At 40.7% G+C, this 20,580-nt stretch overlaps 1 long non-coding RNA gene across 1 annotated transcript; it reads right to left on the bottom strand.

Moving 5' to 3' along the window:
- Nucleotides 1–2,324: 2,324 nt before the first annotated feature.
- Nucleotides 2,325–20,271, bottom strand: LOC103883079. The gene is made up of 4 exons (XR_002521085.2): nucleotides 18,410–20,271; nucleotides 12,080–12,320; nucleotides 3,985–4,079; nucleotides 2,325–3,613 (listed from the first exon to the last, which is right to left on the bottom strand). It is a non-coding gene; the product is annotated as an uncharacterized LOC103883079 (long non-coding RNA).
- Nucleotides 20,272–20,580: the final 309 nt, after the last annotated feature.

Below are 20,580 nucleotides of genomic sequence, written 5' to 3'. Positions count from 1 at the left end.
TCTGGCCACTGCGCACAGCCAGGCATGCTGGCTGCTGTGGGGGCAGGGAAGTCCAGGAGCCAGCATAGGTGTCGGCTCCCTGCAAGGCTGCACCTGGACCAGGCATACTGCAAGCAGCTTCCACGACTGGCACTGTGGAATGTGCTGGTGCCCAGAAGCTTGGAGACAGCAGGAATTGCCAAGCCCCAAGGAGGGTGTCACAGCCCTGGCTTGGGGAGCTCCCAGGTCTCATCTCCCCAAAGGGTTGCATTTCTTCTCTCCTTCTCTCTGCTCTTATTTCTTATTGCCCACAATGTGGCCAGCAAGGGGCATGTTTCAGCCCTGTGTTATAGCTCTTTTAACCCTGTCATTTGGTGGGTCCCAAGTTCTTGTCTTGCATCCAGGAAGAATGAGGTACATGGACAAAGGAGGCTGAGCAAGGCAAAGTAGGAGCTTTATTGAGTGATAAAACAGCTCAGAGGAGACCCACAGTGGATAGCTCCAGGGCGTCCTGATGAGTGTTCTGCTTTCAGCAGAGAGGAGACCCTAGAGTGGGTAGCTCCTCTCTGCAGCTGGTCATCCTGTCATCTTTTTTGAGTCTGGCTGAATCCGGGGGTTTTATGGACTTCGGAGGAGAGGAAGTATGTGCTAATTGGTCCATGTGTGGACCCATGAAAAAGCACTATCAGCTCCCACCCTGGTCTGTGGGACTGGCAGCCAGGCCCCCAGACTTCAGGCTTTCTCTGGCTTGAAGGTGAAGCTCCACTGGGGACCCGCCCCTTTCAGCCCAGGAGCCTGTCTGCCTCCTGCCTCTGGGTTCATGGCACCCAGACTGTTCATGCTGAGGAGAAACTGCAGGCCAGTGCAGAGCTTCCCTCAGTACCCACTTTGGCCTCCCTCTTGTGTTTGTTGGTGCCCAAGGTCTGGAGGGGGCCAAGGCAGCAGGGCACTGGCATGTCAGCACTGCCCTGAGCTTGTGCACACCCAGCCAGGTTGCCACAGTGCCCAGGCTGGGCCCCGACTTTGCTGCAAGATCAGACCGGCTGCCGGGAGTGGGGAGAGGCTAGGCAGCAGGAGCCTGTGGGGGAAGAGGGGCTTCCTGGGACCCTGAAAGCACAGAGATGCCAGGATCTGCAGCCATGGCTTGGGCAGCTGCAACAGCACCTGGGAGGGTGGGGCTCCTGCCTGCTCCCAGTCCCCAAGGATACAGGGATGCCTGAGTCCGCAGCCCCAGCTGCACCTCCCTCACTGCAGCTGGCATCATGGCAGTGGCTGCTCCAGACAGGCCACCACTGCCATCAGCATGAAGACTGCCATTTTCTTTGCTCCATAAGTGCCAAAAATTTTATTTCTGGATTTATGAACACCAGTTAAAATAATCAGTTCAATTAATTTTTTATTTCTATATCTTGTATTTCCTTCCAGTAACCTTTGTAAACAACACCTGCCTTCAGAACTCATTTGCTAGTAAACCACATGGAATAAATTTTGAAACAATTTGAAACAATAAAAGATACTCTTAACATATTTTCAGCAAAACAGAATGGTTTAAGTTCTTACTGCAAAATATTTCCTGTTGAATGACTAACTGGATGAGAATACCATATTTTCTTTATTTATTTAGAAATGAATTGTTCATTCATTGATTTTTAAGTATGGGAGAAAAAATTATACCCAGAATATTGTCATCTGAGGACTCATACCTGAGATTTCCCTTCTGTGACCAATTTACTGTCATCATTATGGCCTAGGAAGCTGATACCTATCTCTTTGCATTCTTTTTCTGTTTCATTGAATAATACTTTCCTCTATCAACTTCTTTTTCTTTGTCATTATGGGAAGAAAATGGAAATTTTTAAATCCTCAACTGTGTTTAATAGTCTTTAAAAAGACTGCAAAATATATCTCCATACTTCTCTTATTCCCTACTTTTTAAAAATGCAATACTTTGCACAACCCAAAAAGAAAACTAAAGCTTGATGCCACCATGATGATTTATTTATTTCCTTCCAGGAGGTTTCATTCTTCCATTTTCTTATTATTTTAATCTTTTTAGAAAAGCATAGTTGAGAACAATGAAATAGCAATGCTAAAACCATTCCTAGCAAGTTGAAATAGCAAAATGGGAAAAATAGGCTCATGAAGATTTCTACCATCCTATCTTGTAATTACCATGTAGCTCCATTGGACCCTGTATAAAGCTTTATACAGGCGAAACCCTGTCTCTACAAAATATTTTTAAAAAATTAGCCGAGCGTGGTGGCGCACACTTGTAGTCCCAGCTACTTGAGGGGATGAAGTGGGAGATTCACTTGAACCCTAGAGGCGGAGGTTGCAGTGAGCTGAGACAGCCCACTGCACTCCAGCCTGGGAGATGGATTGAGACTCTGTTTCAAAAAAGAAAAATAAGTAAAGATTTCCTTGGTTCTTCGGAAGAATAAAAGACATCAAATATCTTTACAAATAGTTACAAATAAAAATTCAAAAATAAAATGAGATGCAACAGGTCCTGATGATATTCTGAAGGTTAAGGTAGGAGGTATTGTATGGATCACATCATAGCCTCCTTTCCAGGTCAGGCAGATTCAAGGTGAGGCAACTGACTAATGAGGCAGGTGCTGAACCAGTGCTTCACTTCAGACTCTTAAAGAATGATCACTAGCTAAAGATGGAAATAGTGATATTAACAATAGGTGTTCAGAAATAATTTTGAAATTTCATTTGAATTTAATCCTCTGTAGTTCAATAACCATTTCACACAAGAGAAACTGCTGTGAAAGTTAAATAGCTTACCTGTGGTAAATTAAATGAAATATCCTGATCCTCAAAGCTAGAAACACTACATGGGTTCATTCAATAAACATTTACTGACTGTCTATAATATGAAAGAGACTGTTTCTGGATAGCCTATGTAGATACCTTTCAAAATGGGTTAAATCGAAGTGAAAGTATTCCAAGAATGTGCTACTTGAGAACAATGTCAGTTTTCCAAACTTTAGGTCTCTAACTTTAAAAATGGCCATTAGAAGATTTCTCATTCACTAAAATTGTTAATTGAGCACAACTTTCACTTTCCTTGCTGATTTTACCCTTACCACCTCTTCTTTAGTCCTCACACAGTATGAGGTATATGTGTTTCCCCACCGGATTGGTAGACTTATAACTTGCTTTGCTCCATAAAGATTTCAGGGGGCATACAATAAATGCATTTAATATAGCAACATAAATCAAATTAAAACAAAAAAGAAAAACTGGTAAAGATTTGTGCAGAAACCTAACTTAAACCAACATAAGCAAAATAATAATAATAGGTGTTTTAATTTGAAGCAATCACATGACACATTGGAAAGGGCAGAGATGCAGGTCAGCCTTAAGGACAACTGTAACCAGGGCTTTAAGTAACACTCACATCTTACTGCAGTCTCTGTTTTGCTCTGCTTGTCAGTTTCATTCTTGTTCACCCAGACTGATTCTCTCCACGTGGCAGGAAACACAGCTATTCACAGCAACCGGGTTTTTATATCCCATTGCTTCAGCTCAACTCTCTGGGTTTCTATCTGCCTGTTCTAGGAAAGGCTGTAACTGTCCTAGCTTGAGTCAGTCAATCACCAATCTCTGATGCAAATATTAACACCTGTAGCCACAGCCAAAACCAGAAAAAAAAAAAAAGAGACTATGATTGATCGAGTTTGTATTATGTACCTGCTTATGTAGTCAAGTGCTTATCCATGTACCCATTAAATATAGCCAAGGAGCAGGATCATGTTATACAAAATGGCCACTCCCACAAAAGTCAATCAAGGAGAGATTTACCAAATAAAGTGATTGTGCTAGGAACACAATTTTGAAGCTATCTACTATAATAAAATAGGATAAATTAATGGTAATAATGCAATTAAAGCCAGGAGTTAAGGTGGGGTACTTGCTTCACACCCAACATTTCACTAATTCGACCAGATGTTCAAAGTGGGGATAGGGAAGAAAATTCATACAGAGAAGACTCACCTCTATGCTACCTTCAACTTCTCCACGGTGGTTATGACACTAGCACTGTTGAAGGCAGAACTTCAGGACAGGCCTTCAATGGGCCTCATGTAAAACTGAGAAAAGTCAGTAATATACACATCACTATAGAGCCAATAGATGAGCTGGCTCAGCAAATAGATGAGTTGAATCTCTCTAATTCATACTGACCCCAAGCACTCTAAATCAGTCACTCAGCCTATGAGACCAGCAGAGGGCTGGGATCCTTGCCCAGGTCCCGTCAGCTTTCCCCAGGAAGAGCTCTCTACAGTCACATCTGAAGCCCAAAGAAAGATCCAGGAACCTCCTTTAGCCCCTCTGTCACTCAGCCTTGCCTACGGCTATCTCTAGACTATGATAGTTTTTGTAATCGACTAAATTTGCTTCTAAAACATGAGTATTAAGGGTGATAAACCCACATTTGGTCAAAATCCAAACAATCAGAAAGTTCCGATAATCAGAATTGGTCTTATTGATTGTCTAAAAATGATTGACATCACAAATTAATCTTAATTTGAAATTATCTAAGTAATATTATATTTTAAGAAAATATTAAATATTATGTGTAATTTTATATATTGTAATTACTTTTATATTGACTATTTCTTCATATATATTGCATATATTTATATATCTTTTATGTATATATATGTTTTTAACTCTTAGGATCGGGGTACATGTGCAGGTTTGTTATATAGATAAACCAGTGTCAGGAGGGTTTATTGTATAGATTATTTTGTCACCCCAGCACTAAACCTAATACCCGATATTTATTTTTTCTGCTCTTCTCCTTCTTTCCACCCTCCACCCTCCACCCTCAAGTAGGCCCCAATGTCTGTTGTTCCTCTCTTTGTGTCCATGCATTCTCATTATTTAACTCCCACTTATAAGTACAAACATGCGGTATATGCTTTTCTGATCCTGCATTAGTTTGCTAAGGATACTGGCCTCCAGCTCCATCCATGTTCCTGTAAAGCACATGATCTAATCCTTTTTTATGGCTGCATATTATTCCATGGTGTATATATACCACATTTTCATTATCCAGACTACCACTAACGGGCAATTAGGTTGATTCCATGACTTTGCGATCACAAATAGTGCTGCAATGAGCATACATATGCATGTGCCTTTATGATAGAGCAATTTATATTCCTTTGGATATACACCCAGTAATGGGATTGGTGGGTTGAATGGTAGTTCTTTTTTTAGCTATTTGAGGGATTGCCACACTGCTTTCCAAAATTGTTGAACTATTTTACACTCCCACCAAAAGTGTATAAGCCAGCATCTGTTATTTTTTGACGTTTTAGTAATAGCCATTCCGACTAGTGTGAGATGGTATCTCATTGTGGTTTTGATTTGCATTTCTCTAATGATCAGTGATATTGAGCTTTTTTTCATATGCTTGTTGGCTGCATGTATGTCGTCTTTTGAAAAGTGTCTGTTCATGTCCTCTGCCCACTTTTTTTTTTTTTTTTTTTTTTTTTTTTTTTGAGACGGAGTCTCGCTCTATCACCCAGGCTGGAGTGCAGTGGCCGGACCTCAGCTCACTGCAAGCTCCGCCTCCCGGGTTTACGCCATTCTCCTGCCTCAGCCTCCCGAGTAGCTGGGACTACAGGCGCCCGCCACCTCGCCCGGCTAGTTTTTTGTATTTTTTAGTAGAGACGGGGTTTCACCGTGTTAGCCAGGATGGTCTCGATCTCCTGACCTCGTGATCCGCCCGTCTCGGCGCTCTTTTAAATTTGTTTAAGTTCTTTACAGATGCTGGATATTAGACTTTTCTCAGATCATACTTTGCAAAAGTTTCCTCCCATTCTGTAGGTTGTCTGTTTACTCTGTTGATAGATCCTTTTACTCTGCAGAAGCTCTTTAGCTTTCTTAGAACCTTCTTACCAATTTTTGCTTTTGTTACGATTGCTCTTGGCATCTTCGTCATGAAATCTTTGCCCATTCCTGTGTCCAGAATGGTGTTGCCTATGTTGTCTTCCAGGGATTATACAGTTTTGGGTTTTACATTTAAGTCTTCAGCCCATCTTGAGATGATTTTTGTATGTGGTGTAAGGAAGGGGTCCAGTTTCTAGTTTCAGTCTTCTGTATATGGCTAGTCAGTTATCCCAGCACCATTTTTTGAATATGGAATCTTTTCCCCATTGCTTGTTTTTGTCAGCTTTGTCAAAGATCAGATGGTTGTAGGTGTGTGGCCTTATTTCTGGGCTCTCTATTCTGTTCCATTGGTCTATGTGTCTGTTTTTTTACCAGTACCATGTTGTTTTTGGTCACTGTAGCCCTATAGTATAGTTTGAAATTGGGTAGCAAGATCCCTCCTGCTTTTTGCTTAGGATTTTTTAGAATTTCCTTGACTATTTGGGCTCTTTCCATATGAATTTTAAAATAGTTTTTTCTGGTTCTGTGAAAAATATCATTGGGAGTTTGACAGGAATAGCATTGAATCTGTAAATTGCTTTGGACAGTATGGTTATTTTAATGATATTGATTCTTCCTATCCATGAGCATGGAATGTTTTTCCATTTGTTTGTTTCATCTCTGATTTCTTTGAGCAGTGTTTCATAATTCTCATTGTAGAGATCATTCAGCTCCCTGGTTAGCTGTATTCCTAGGTATTTTATTCTTTTTGTGGCAATTGTGAATGGGAAAGCATTCCTGATTTGGCTTGTGTCTTGTCTGTTGTTGGTATATAAGAATGCTAGTGATTAATGCACTTGATTCTGTATCCTGAGGCCTTGCTGAAGTTGTTTATCAGCTGAAAGAGGTTTTAGGCTAAGATGCTGGAATTTTCTAGATATAAAATCCTGTCATTGGCAAACAAAAATAGTTTGACTTCCTCTCTTCCTATTTGGATGTCCTTTATTTCTTTCTCTTGCCTGATTGCTGGGGCCAAGACTTCTAATACTATGTTGAAGAGGAGTAGTGAAAGAGAGCATCCTTGTCTTCTGCCAGTTTTCAAAGGGAATGCTTCCTGGTTTTGCTCATTCAGTATGATATTGGCTAAGGGTTTGTCATAGATGGCTCTTATTATTTTGAGGTATATTCTTTTAATACCTAGTTTATTGAGAGTTTTTAATGTGAGATTTTACTTTTGTTGAAAGCCTTTTCTGCATCTATTGAGATGACCATTTTTTTTTCTCTTTATGTGATGAATCATGTTTACTGATTTCTGTATCAGATCAAGTTGAATCAACCTTGCATCCCAGGGATAAAGCCTACTTGATCATGATGGATTACCTTTTTGATGTGCTGCTGGATTCAGTTTGCAAGTAGTTTCTTGAGGATTTTTGCTTCCGTGTTCATAAAGGATATTGGCCTGAAGTTTTGTTTCTTTTGTTGTGTCTCTACCAGGTTTTGGTATCAGAATAATGCCTCATAGAATGGGCTGGGGAGGAGTTCCTCCTTCTCAATTTTTGGAATAGTTTCAGTAGGAATTGTACCAACATTTCTTTGTGCATCTGGTAGAATTTGGCTGTGAATGGACCTGGTCCTGGGCCTTTTTTGTTAGTAGGCTACTTGTTACTGTTTCAATTTCAGTATTGGTCTGTTCAGGGATTCAATTTCTTCCTGGTTCAGCCTTGGGAGAGAGTATGTGTCCAGGAATTTATCTATTTCTTCTAGATTTTCTAGCTTATGTGCATAGAGGTGTTCATAGTAGTCTCTGATGATTATTTGTATTTCTGTGGGGTCAGTAGTACTATTCCCTTTGTTATTTCTAAGTATGTTTATTTGGATCTTCTTTTTTCTTCTTAATTAGTCTAGCTAGTGATCTATCTTATTAATTTAAAACAAACAGCTTCTGGACTCATTGATCTTTTGCATTTTTTGTGTCTCAATCATTCAGTTCAGCTCTGATTTTGGTTATTTCTTGTCTTCTACTAGCTTGGGGTTGGTTAGCTCTTGCCTCTCTAGTTCTTTTAGTTGTGATGTTAGGTTATTAATTTAAGATATTTCTAATTTTCGATGTGGGCATTTAGTACTAATTTTTCTTCTTAACACTGCCTTAGCTGTGTCCCGGATATTCTCGTATGTTGTATCTTTAGTCTCATTCGTTTCAAAAAACTTCTTGATTTTTTTGCCTTAATTTCATTATTTATCCAAAAGTCATTCAGGAACAGGTTGTTAAATTTCCATGTAATTGTATGGTGTTGAGTAATTTTCTTATTCTTAATTTCTATTTTTATTGTGCCATTGTCCAAGAGGGTAGTTGGTATACTTTCACTTCCTTTGCATTTGCTGAGGACTGCTTTATGTCCAATTGTGTGGTCAATTTTAGAGTATGTGCCATGTGGCAAGGAGAAGAATGTACATTCTGTTGTATTTTGAGTACAGAGTTCTGTAGATTTCTATCAAGTCTTTTTGATCCAGTGTTGAGTTCAGGTCCTGAATACCTTTGGTAATTTTCTGCTTCTATAATCTAATACTGCCAGTGGGGTATTGAAGTCTCCCACTATTATTGTGTGGGAATCTAAGTCTCTTTGAAGGTCTCTAAGAATTTGCTTTATGAATCTGGTTGCTCCTGTGTTGGGTGCAGATATATTTAGGATAGTTAGCTCTTCTTGTTGAATTTAACCCTTTACCATTATACAGTGACCTTCTTTATCTTTTTTAAAATCGTTTTTTGGTTTTAAATCCTTTTTTTTTCCTGAAATTAAGATTGCAACCCCTGCTTTTTTCTGTTTTCCATTTGCTTTGTAGATTTTTCTTCATACCTTTATTTTGAGCCTATGGATGTCATTGCATATGAGATGGGTCTCTTGAAGACAACATACCGTTGGATCTTGCTTCTTTATCCAGCTTATCATGCTGTGCCTTTTAATTGGCCTTTAGCCTGATTACATTCAAGGTTAATATTGATATGTGTGAATTTGATCCTGTCATCACAGTGTTAGGTGGTTATCATGCCAACTTGTTTGTGTGGTTACTTTAAAATGTCACTGGTCTGTGTAGTTAAGTGTGTTTTGGTAGTACCTGGTAATAGTCTTTTGTTTCCATATACAGTGCCTGTGTGAGAAGCTCTTGTAAGGAAGATCTGGTAGTAACAAATTCTCTCAACATTTGCTAGTCTGAATAGGATCTTATTTCTCCTTTGCTTATGAAGCTTAGTTTAGCCAGATATGAAATTCTTTGTTGGAATGTGGATCATGAGGTCAGGAGATCAAGCCCATCCTAGTTAACATGGTGAAACCCCGTCTCTACTAAAAATACAAAAATTAGCCGGGCATGGTGAGGGGCCCCTGTAGTCCCAGCTATTCAGGAGGCTGAGGCAGAAGAATGGCGTGAACCCAGGAGGCGGAGCTTGCAGTGAGCCAAGATCGCACCACTGCACTCCAGCCTGGGCGACAGAGCGAGACTCTATCTCAAAAAAAAAAAAAAAAAAAAAAAAGAATGTTGAATAAAGAATAAAGGCCCTCAATTTCTTCTGGCTTGTAAGACTTCTGCTGAGAGGTCCATCATTAGTCTGATGGGCATCCCTTTATAAGTGACCTGCCCTTTCTCTCTAGCTGTCTTTAACATTTTTTTCTTTCATGTGACCTTGGAGAACGTGATAATTATGTGTCTTGGGGATGCTTCTTGTGAAGTATTTTGCAAAGGTTCTCTGCATTTCCTGAATTTAAATGTTGGCCTCTCAAGCTAGGTTGGGGAAGTTCTCATAAATGATATCCTAAAATATGTTCTTCAGGTTACTTCCATTTTCTTCATCTCTTTCAGGGACACCAGTGAGTTGTAGATTTGGTTTCTTTACATAATCCCACATTTCTCAGCGGTTTTGTTCATTCCTTTTCATTCTTTTTAATTTTACCTTGTCTGACTGTTTTATTTCAGAAAGCCATTCTTCAAGTTCTCAGATTCTTTCCTCAGCTTGATCTGTTCTGCTGTTAATACTTGTAATTGCATTATGAAATTCCTGCAGTGTGTTTTTTGACTCCATCAGGTCATTTACATTCTTTTCATACTGGCTATTTTGTCTGTCAGTTTCCGTATCATTTTATTGAGATTCTTAGCTTCCTTAGAATGGGTTTAAACGTTTTCCTTTATCTCAATTATTTTAATTCCTTACCATATTCTAAATTCTATTTCTGTCATTTCAGCCATCTCAGCCTGATTAAGAACCCTTGATGAAGAACTAATGCAGTCATTTGAAGGAAGGCGCTCTGGCTTTTTGAGTTGTCAGAAGTCTTGTGCTGGTTCTTTTTCATATTTGTGGGCTCATGTTTCTTCAATCTTTGAAGTTGCTGACCTTTAGAAGGGTTTTTTTTTTTCTTTTCTTTTATTTGATGACCTTGGGGGTTTGATTGTGGGTTCAGTTGACTGGCTTCATTTCTGGAAGATTTTAGGGGGTCATGGCTCAGCAGATGACTCCTGGACTATGTGCTCTAATTCTGGGGGACTTGTATAGAGCCCTGGCTTTGTTCTCTGACTCCTGGAGGTTAGAAGCCTGCTGTACTGGAGGGCCTGAGATATTCACAGACCACTGGTCACAACACTCCAATGAGTGGTGTCAGCCAAAGCACTTTGTAGGGCAGTGGCAGTGGGATTTGTCCTCGTTCATAAATACCAGCAGCAGTGGCAATGGCAGTGTGGTGGGGTACACATATATCAGCTGGAGCAGGGTGCTAGTAGGCACTGGGGTGCCAGCCTCTTTGCAGGTGTTCATAGCAACAGTGGTGGCAGTACAGTTTGGGGGGACAGGGCACCCCTGCTGGCAACTGTGCACACTTTTGAGCTGGTCGTGGTGTTAGCAGGGGGGCAGGGTGCTGGTGAGCACAGGACTGTGTGTGCCCTCTGTGCATTCATTCTGGTGGTGGTGGATACTCAGGCTGGGGGCAAGTCTGCTGTTTTTGTACCTAGTTTCATGCCAGGAGCAGTGTCAGTGCAGGGGTGGGGCACTGGTGGGGCTGGCAGGCTCTGTGTCTGTCAGTGCTCCAATGGCAATGACAGGAAGGTGGTGTGTTAGTCAGGGTTCTCTAGAGGGACAGAACTAATGGAGAATATATTCTCCTTTATATATATAAAGAGAGAGAGAGAGGAGTTCATTAAGTATTAACTCACATGATCACAAGGTCCCACAATAGGCCATCTGCAGGCTGAGAAGCAAGGAGAGCCAGTCTGAGTGCCAAACCTGAAGGGCCTGGAGTTCAATGTTCAAGGGCAGAAAGCATCCAGCATGGGAGAAAGATGTAGGCTGGGAGGCTAGGCCAGTCCCTCTTTTCACATTTTTCTGCCTGCTTATGTTCTAGCCACGCTGGTAGCTGATTAGATGGTGCTCACCCAGATTAAGGGTGAGTCTGCCTTTCCCAGCCCACTGACTCAAATGTTAATTCCCTTTGGCAACATCCTCGCAGACACACCCAGGCTCCACACTTTGTATCCTTCAATCCAATCAAGTTGACACTCAGTATTAACCATCCCAGATGGGTTGAATGGGGACAGGGCACACTCACATCAGCAGCAGTGACACAGCAGGGTGCACATGCACATGTACTGGCACAGAAGGGAAGACAAGGTCCACCCAGGCATGCATGTGCCAGCAAAGCAATGGGGGTGGCTGGCCGTGGGTGAACATGTTCAGGCAAAGCACCATGGGGAAGTGCAGTGGGGGGCTGGGCACAGGTGAGCTAGTGTGTGTCCAGTGGGCACAGCTCTGCCGGAGCACTCTGCTGGTCATGGGTGGTCCTCCAGTGCAACAGCTATGACATGGGCCCCCAGAGTGTGTCTGGGGGCTCCAATTCAAGCAGACACAGCCAGAAGGCCGAGGGTTGCTCAGGTTGGACTAGCCCCATCTCATGGGTAAGACCACCCTGCAGAGTTCACGTCCAACAGTTATCCTAAGGGCTAAAGTCTCCTTTGGGAGCCAATAGAACCGAGGGGCATGGGCATCCCTGGCTGTGCACCGCTATAGACACTCCCACACCCAACCCTCTGGGCTCTGCACTGGCTGGAGTTCTGGCCCTACCACTTCTCAAAGCAGCTCTCCCCGCCACCCCTGGTGGTGATCAAGAGGTCTCCTGCCAGGATTCCAGAGGCCTGTGGAGAGCACGGGTAGCTCCTTGCCTGTTCAACTCACCCTTTTGGCAGGAATCACTGGGGGCCAGGAATGAAAGCCAATGCATGGTAGCCCCGTGCAGCATTTCCAGCATCCTCTTGCTTCAGCCCAGCATTTGTGTCTTCTTTCTGTACAACCTCGATGCCGTCCCTCTGAAGATCTGCTAGGAGTGTGCCACTCTTCCCAGTGTTCTGGTCCCTCTGTGGGAGATGTTCCTCCTGGCTGCATCTAGTCGGCCATCTTAGAGCAGGAATGATCCTTTCTTTTGACCAAATATATATATATATATATATATATATATAGAGAGAGAGAGAGAGAGAGAGAGTATATTTTATAATATATATTATATATTATAACTATATTTTATATTTTTATATAATATATAATATATAAATATTACATAATATATTTATATCATATATTATATATTATATCATATAATTTATATTATATATTATATAAATAATATAATATATATTTATATATTATATATTATATTATGTTATATATAAATATATAATTATATTATATAAATTATATAATATACATAAATTATATAATAAAATATATATTATTATTTTTATATTATATTATATAAATTATAATATATATTATATATTATATAAATTATATAATACATTTATATTATACAATATTTATATGTTACATTATATAAATTATATAATATATGTTATATATTATATATATTATTTTACATATATATATATATATTTTTTTTGAGATGGAGTTTCACTCTTGTCACCCAGGCTGGAGTGCAGTGGCGCAATCTTGGCTCACTGCAAACTCCACCTCCCAGGTTCAAGCAATTCTCTGCCTCAGCCTCCCAAGTAGCTGGGATACAGGCGCCTGCCATCACGCTCAGCTAATTTTTGTATTTTTAGTAGAGACAGGGTTTCACCATGTTGGCCAAGCTGGTCTTGAACTTCTGACCTCGTGATCCACCTGCCTCAACCTCCCAAAGTGCTAGGATTACAGGCATGAGCCACCACGCCCAGCCAACCTAATATATGTTTTTACTACACGTTCACTTATTATAAGATTTCTGTTCTCTGATAGACTCCTTGAGGATAGAAACTATTTTTATCTTACTGATTCCTTTAGGGTAAGCTTCTAGCAAAGTGCCTGGCACACAGTAGGTGCTCAATAAGTATTAATATTAGTTTGACAGATAATTCCTTTGCAAAACCAATCATAGAATTAGTGTGTAACCAAATGTGGTAAAAGTCCACAGACATATGCAATAAATTTTAAATTCATTATTAATTTCTAAATTGTTTGAATTTTTGCTAGTTTATTAATTATATTTATATAATAGAAACACTTTTTAAACTTTTTACCATTCTCTGTGTTATAAAAGCAGTCAAAAAATGAGAGTATAATAAATCCTTGGTTGTGTTAGGGCACTGCTTTGCTAGGTATGTTAAGGTACAAGTGACTATTTAGAAAACTTGATTATTAGAAACAATTTCTAATTGAAAGCAAAAGAGATAATGCTTCTTTGCAATATAAAAACATATGCTGTCTGCCCTTTCATTCCAGATTCGTAATGATATGCAGAGTCTCTCTATTCCTGGTGGGTCTGCTTTCAGAAAGAGCTTGAACTCTGTTCTTCATATGCCACCTTGGTGCACCTAAAGGGCCAGGAACATCTTAAATGAAAATTCAAAAGGCTGGAGGAATTGCACAATAAATGTACAAACAAAACCCCAGTGAGCCTAGATTTGTTAGATTCTCCCCATCTTCTCCACCCCACATAAAATTTTGTGGTTCTTGTAGACGAATTGCCTCACCTCAACTCACTTTGTTCTTAAACCTCCCTCATCTATCCCTCCTCCCTTCACCTACCCACACCCACATAGACACACACACTTGCACAACTTCTGACTCCCAGAAATATCAGAAACCGTTCTGCTTTGTAAGCAGTTCTGTAATGCCTGGTTCCAGCCTCATGAATAGAACTAACAGCTAAATTTCCTAAATCTTTCTACCAGGAGCTAGATCCCTTTCTAGAGACTCAATCCCTGAAACCTCTTCCAAGAGGCAACCCCCACCAATTCCAGCTTTAGAATTGCCGCATGAAAAGGACATGAGCCCTCTCATTATGGCATTGTGGTTAGCAGGCTTTCAACCTATATATTTCCTTAGATTTTCTGACCTAAATTACAGAGAATAAATGATTTATTTTCTTAAACTCCTGAGTGACAAGATATACTTCGTATTAGGAGATTAATCAATATTCATTTAAGAATTAATTAGCCTATAACAGTTAACATTTCTTAAAAGCTTACTATGTACTGAATGGCTTATAGAAATCATCATTTATAACCCCCACTACATGCCCGTGTATTACTATTATCCCTATTTAGCACATTACTATTTAACAAACCCTGGCATAGGGCGATTAAGTAACTTGCCCAAGGTCACACAGCTGGGAATTGGCAAAGTTGGGATTCAAACCCAGACCTTTGGACTCTAGGGCCCATGACCCTAATCACATCCAAAAGAAGGAATGAAAAGTACATTTAGCCACACTGTCCCATCCTTGGATTCTCACTTCCATGATGACCTGGATTGACCTCCCACCCTCCAGAAAGATCACCTCAACTCAGCAAAGAAGTCTTTTGTGATAGAGTGTACATCTCCACGTTTCTCATCCAAGGTCTAGAACTTATATCAAAGGTGAAACTGGCCTCTCACATTGTTTTCTGCATTGAACAGAAGTGGAAACTAACAGATGATTGTCGGCACATACTTGAAAGAAAAGGCCATATACTTCCAGGAAACATCCAAAAATCTTACAATGTTTAGTTGTTTTCGTCTGTGTATGAGTCTGAATACAAAGTATTATATTTCAGTGAGCCTCTTGCTATAGGAGGTACCTGATCTTTAATGCCCACTCTCTTCCCAGCATAAACAGTACTGATACCATCCTAATAGCATTGCTAGTATAAAAGTCCATGGGCCCTGTGGGAGCCTACATTAGGCAGGTAACCAGGTCCTGAAGACCCAGGCATGAGTGGCCCTCATTCATGTGAGACTTTCTCATAGGAATCCATCTCTTACTCTCCTCAGCTGCACCAAAGCCTGATTATTCTTCCCTTTCCCTGTTGTCCTTTGCCCACCCTTCCTCTCCTTTTTTTCTTGCAATCTAAGGGTCAGATTATTATGAGGTTTTGTAGTTTTGTCATAAAAATGTGATTCAAATTTGCTTCAAGAGTTGGCTAATTGTTTTTATAAAATAACTTAATCCACATCCTTTTCAGATTCTAAATCAGAAAATAAATCATAAGCCGTTTTCAGATAAAAGGCAAAATCTAAGCTGCCAGGACTGTCTCCCATAGAGATTTGTGTGCCGCCACTTGGTTTAGTGGAAAAAGGACAGGGCTGGAAATTCCAATACTGGTTCTTCTGCCTGCCAGTAAATGACATTAACTCTCTAAGCCTCAGTTTCCTATGAATAAAATGAGCATAAAAGCCACATCACAGAGTGATGTTGAGGATTAAATGGGACTGAAAGAAAAAAATCTCTTTATGTGCTCCTATCACAGTGCCACATAAGCACCACAGGAGAAGGCGCTGTTAGTACTTATGTGTTCTAAATCCTTTAAAAAATTAACAGATTTGGAGAATAGTTAAACTATATATTGTATGAGATTTAGTAGCCCTTCAAAAGTTTCAAATATTTTGTTTAATTTATAAGAAAATTTTGTTTTTATATAATCTCTTTTTGGGATTTCATTTTAGGTGAAATGTAGTAGTCTTATGCAAAGCACCTAGTAAAGCTTTAAATAATTTTGTAAGTTTTTTTGTAATTATATTAGCTTTCTGTATTTTCTAACTTATTAATAGAGGGAAATAGAAGTACATTCTTTTGATTGTTGAAGAAGATAACTTTTTTCAATAAAATTATTAAGAAAATAGCCAATTTCCACTTTTCTAGGATACCTACTTTTATGGAATGATCCTAGTGCTTAGTCAAGCCATAAATGGGTATTTTACTGAACTTGAGCCTCAGCTGCTTTAGGGAGCTAGTCTGCAATCTCGAGTCTCAACCAAGAGGTCATTTGATCTTAGAGCTGCTTGTATGCGATATTTTCAACCTATTAGAATGCTCTTTTACTTAGAAATTAAATTATCTATTTAATTTTTTTATGTTTTAATCCATATTTACCATCATTACTCCCAATCTCCTAGTTCCCCTAAAACTCTCTTATCCCTCATTCCCACCAAACTGTAAAATGGAATGTAGTAATTTGTGAACATGAAGATGCCTAAAGTTTACTTTCCCACCCTACACAGTTGCCAGTGTTTAACATTCCACTATTAGCCTTCTTTTAATTTGTAAGATTCAAAGTTCCATGAGTGCAGAGACAGTATCAGCTTTTAATGCTACTGTACATATATGGTGTGCTTAGCACAGTGCTTCACACTCAGTTGGTGCTCAATGAAAGTTTGTTGAATGAAGGGAAAGCTTTTAGCCTTCTTTCATTTAATCACGCAAACACTTTCAGAAAAATATAGTCTGCAGATCCGTCACACGTACCTTAACTGACTCAAAGTATTTAAATGCCACCATGTACCACAACTGTGCTATCTCCTTCCCCTAATGCACTTAGCAGCTACGATGAAATCTGGGTTTTTTTGATGCTTTTCTGATAGCAGGTTTCACATGCAGGGAGGGAGAGGATGTGTGTGGGACATGGGACATCTTGGGAGGGAGAACCACACAAGGGAAAACCAAGAACAAGAACAGCTTTCTTTAACCAAGTCTTAACTAGGTGGCAGAACTATCTCATTTGACATTCATGCTAGCATTTTGAGGTTATTTCCATTTGTCAGATAAGGAAACTGAGGCTTATAGATGTTAAGGAACCCTCAGGGTCATACAGCTAATAGGTGGCAAGGCTATACTTTGAAATGGTTTTCTGACCCCAGATCCTTATCTCTGGCCACAGTGCTTCTGGCCTTTACTTCCCCCAAGGGACAGAGGGCTCCCTAGATAAGGTGAGGTGGGGGTAGAAGCACAGAAGGGTGTGAACTGCTGGTGCCATGAGACCAGAACCTCATCCACCGCATAATGCTGTTTAGAGCAGGCTCTGTTCAGGCAGAGAGGTAATTAGTAGTCACAGAGTTTAATTATCCAATTTTACTATTTCGAACTAAAAGTCATTTGGGACCTACTGAGGATGTCAGACAACAGGTTCACTCTTAGGGGCTCACAACTAACTGTGGAATTTGTGCAGAAAATATCACAGGTCCTGAGATTTAGAACTATTTTGCAAATACATATTAGCTATAATATGAGAACCATGTGACCCCCCACCTTTGAGGTTAATGCTGCTGCTTACTTCAGTGGTTTCCTAGTCTTCTGAGAAAGCAACAAATACTGAAACGCTACCTGTGTATAGGGTAGCACACACAAGGTGTCCCACGCTGCCCACATAGGTGCTGAGGCTTTAAACCAGGCCAACAAATGACTGCATTAAGAAGCGGACCCCAGAAGCAGAGAGGCCTTTCTGCCTAGTGAGATGCAGACATACTGAGAGGTGAAGCCAGCTGGGCTTCTGCATCAGGTGGGGACTTGGAGAACTCTTCTGTCTAGATAGAGGATTGTAAACACACCAATCAGTGCTCTGTGTCTAGTTAAAGGTTTGTAAATGCACCAATCAGCACTCTGTAAAAACGCACCAATCAGCGCTCTGTGTCTAGCTAAAGGTTTGTAAACGCACCAATCAGCACTCTGTAAAAACGGACCCATCAGCACTCTGTAAAATGGACCAATCGGTACTCTGTAAAATAGACCAATCAGCAGGATGGGGGTGGGGCCAAATAAGGGAATAAAAGCTGGCCACCCAAGCCAGCCACAGAAACCCATTTGGGTCACCTTCCACACTGTGGAAGCTTTGTTCTTTGGCTCTTCATAATAAATCTTGCTGCTGCTCACTCTTCGGGGCCACACTACCTTTATGAGCTGTAACATGCACCGCAAGGGTCTGAGGCTTCATTCCTGAAGTAGTGAGACCACGAACCCACCGGGAGGGACAAACAACTCCGGACATGCTACATTTATGAGCTGTAACACTCACTGCTAAGGTCTGCAGCCTCACTCCTGAAGTCAGCGAGACCACGAACCCACTGGGAGGAACAAAAAACTCCGGCGGACACGCCACCTTTAAGAGCTGTAACACTCACTGCAAAGGTCTGCAGCTTCACTCCTGAGGTCAGTGAGACCAGAAGGAAGAAACACCAGAAGGAAGAAACTCCAGACACATCTGAGCATCTGAAGGAACAAACTCTGGACACACTATTTTTAAGAACTGTGACACTCACCACAAGGGTCCGCGGCTTCATTCTTGAAGTCAGCAAGACCAAGAACCCACCGGAAGGAATACATTCCAGACATAATACCAGGCATGATTAATGCACCAGTGGAGCTCATCCCAGGAGTTGGTTTGCATGAAGGTTTGAGTCTGAAGAACCAGAAAATGGGAGTGGGCTTTTAGAGGAAGAAGACTAGATAGAATACCGTGGTATGTACCGTGGGTTCTAGTTCCTCATCTCAGCCCCATGGATTCATTTCTGAGCTCTGTAGAGAAAGACAGAAAAAAAGTGTTTTCCTGAGGAATTCTGTGAGACAGGAGCCACACTGTTTGGGGCCTAGAGACAAAGTGTGACAGCCAGCTGGGAGGAAGAACTGCTATCCCCGTGTCAGGTTGGACACAGCAGCATTCTCACTTTGAGGGCTCTGGGGAAAGACACTCTGCCCTCGCACCCTGAGGACGGGCTGCTTGAAGGGCCTCGAGGGGGCTCCATCCTAGGCAAGGGCATCAGTGCCCCGCGGTAGGCAATGGCATTGGGATGATGGTACCATTCAGTGCCTTCAAAGGTGGCTGAAATAAACAGAGAAGCTGTAACAAAATCACATGAGGAAATGAGATGTGGAGTGAGCTCCCTTTAGATGCCCTTAAGACTCTCGGCAAATAAATGAGACTCCAGTGTTACTACAGATCCTGTGTTTGGAGGTAGTTGAAAGGGTCAGACACCTTGAATGATTACCCAAAATGTGACTCACAGAGGCTTGTCTTGTCAGGAAAATGAAATTTTATGCTACCAAAAATGAAATTTAAGAACCCTGGACCCATTCATGAAAAATAGTCTGGACTCTATTGCTTCTTTTTCACCTTTCTTATCAGTTCCCAGTGCTTTTATGTGGGCCTTTCTCCTTCTCTTTTTCCTGACTATCCACACCTCATCTTTCCCTGAAGATTGATGTATTAGACTTCTGCTGTTTTGACCTTTCCCTTTCTAACCCAGTTGACTCCAGACTAGCCCACCTCATCTCGGGATAAGCCCCTCTCAGAAGTAGCCTCGTTGCTCCACCCAGCTTTGCCTGCCTCTCAACACATGGAGTCAGAGAGAGGAAAAGCTTTGCTTGCACACGGAGGTTTAGTGAAAGCAGATAGTAACTAGACCCTCCGCATAAATATAAAAAATAGACATCTGTGGTTTACATGATACATACTTCTAGGTTAAAGGACAGTATATTATAAACATAAATGGCACTTTTAGAGCAGCACATTGAAAATATTATAATTCCTAACATTGTAAAACAAGACTGTTCAATGTCTCCTAAAGGGAGGACCATCTGTAGGCTTATGACATGAAGCAGATAGAACAGCATCTGAGAAGGGCTTAAAAGTTTCTCTTCCTGATATTGTCATCAATTCTATAATCACATGAATAGTCTAAGAAGAAAAGGGTGTTTTCAAATCCTAAGGTGACACAGCATTTAGGAGGCACCATAGAAATGATGGGGTCCCTTAGAACTCACTCCGGTGATTGACGGTCAGTTATGTTCCAGGCAAGGACATCACCTCATGGGTTGTCAGATGTAACTTTATATCCCACTCAGGGTACAGTGGCTACGAGAACCAAGGTTTTTCCCTCCTACTTTCTTCCTGATGTCACTATTCCCATTACTGTTCAATACAATATTGTTTTAAAGTATTTGTATAGTCTTCAAATGGAAAGAAATAAAATAAGCAAATAATCTTGCCCTTTTATCAAAAGAAATTTCAGCTCTATAAAACTTAGATTGTGTGTTTTAAAGCACAATAGCCCAATGGAACAGAACAGAGCCCTCAGAAATAATACCACACATCTACAGCCATCTGATCTTTGACAAAACTGACAAAAACAAGAAATGGGGAAGGATTCCCTATTTAATAAATGGTGCTGGGAAAACTGGCTAGCCATATGTAGAAAGCTGAAACTGGATCCCTTCCTTACACCTTATACAAAAATTAATTCAAGATGGATTAAAGACTTAAATGTTAGACCTAAAATCATAAAAACCCTAGAAGAAAACCTAGGCAATACCATTCAGGACATAGGCATGGGCAAGGAATTCATGACTAAAACACCAAAAGCAATGGCAACAAAAGCCAAAATTGACAAATGGGATCTAATTAAACTAAAGAGCTTCTGTACAGCAAAAGAAA

Source organism: Papio anubis, chromosome 4 (assembly GCF_008728515.1).
Source record: "Papio anubis isolate 15944 chromosome 4, Panubis1.0, whole genome shotgun sequence".
NCBI lineage: Eukaryota > Metazoa > Chordata > Mammalia > Primates > Cercopithecidae > Papio > Papio anubis.
Note: the sequence above shows the minus strand (reverse complement) of the source record. Positions and strands in the feature narration are given on the sequence as shown.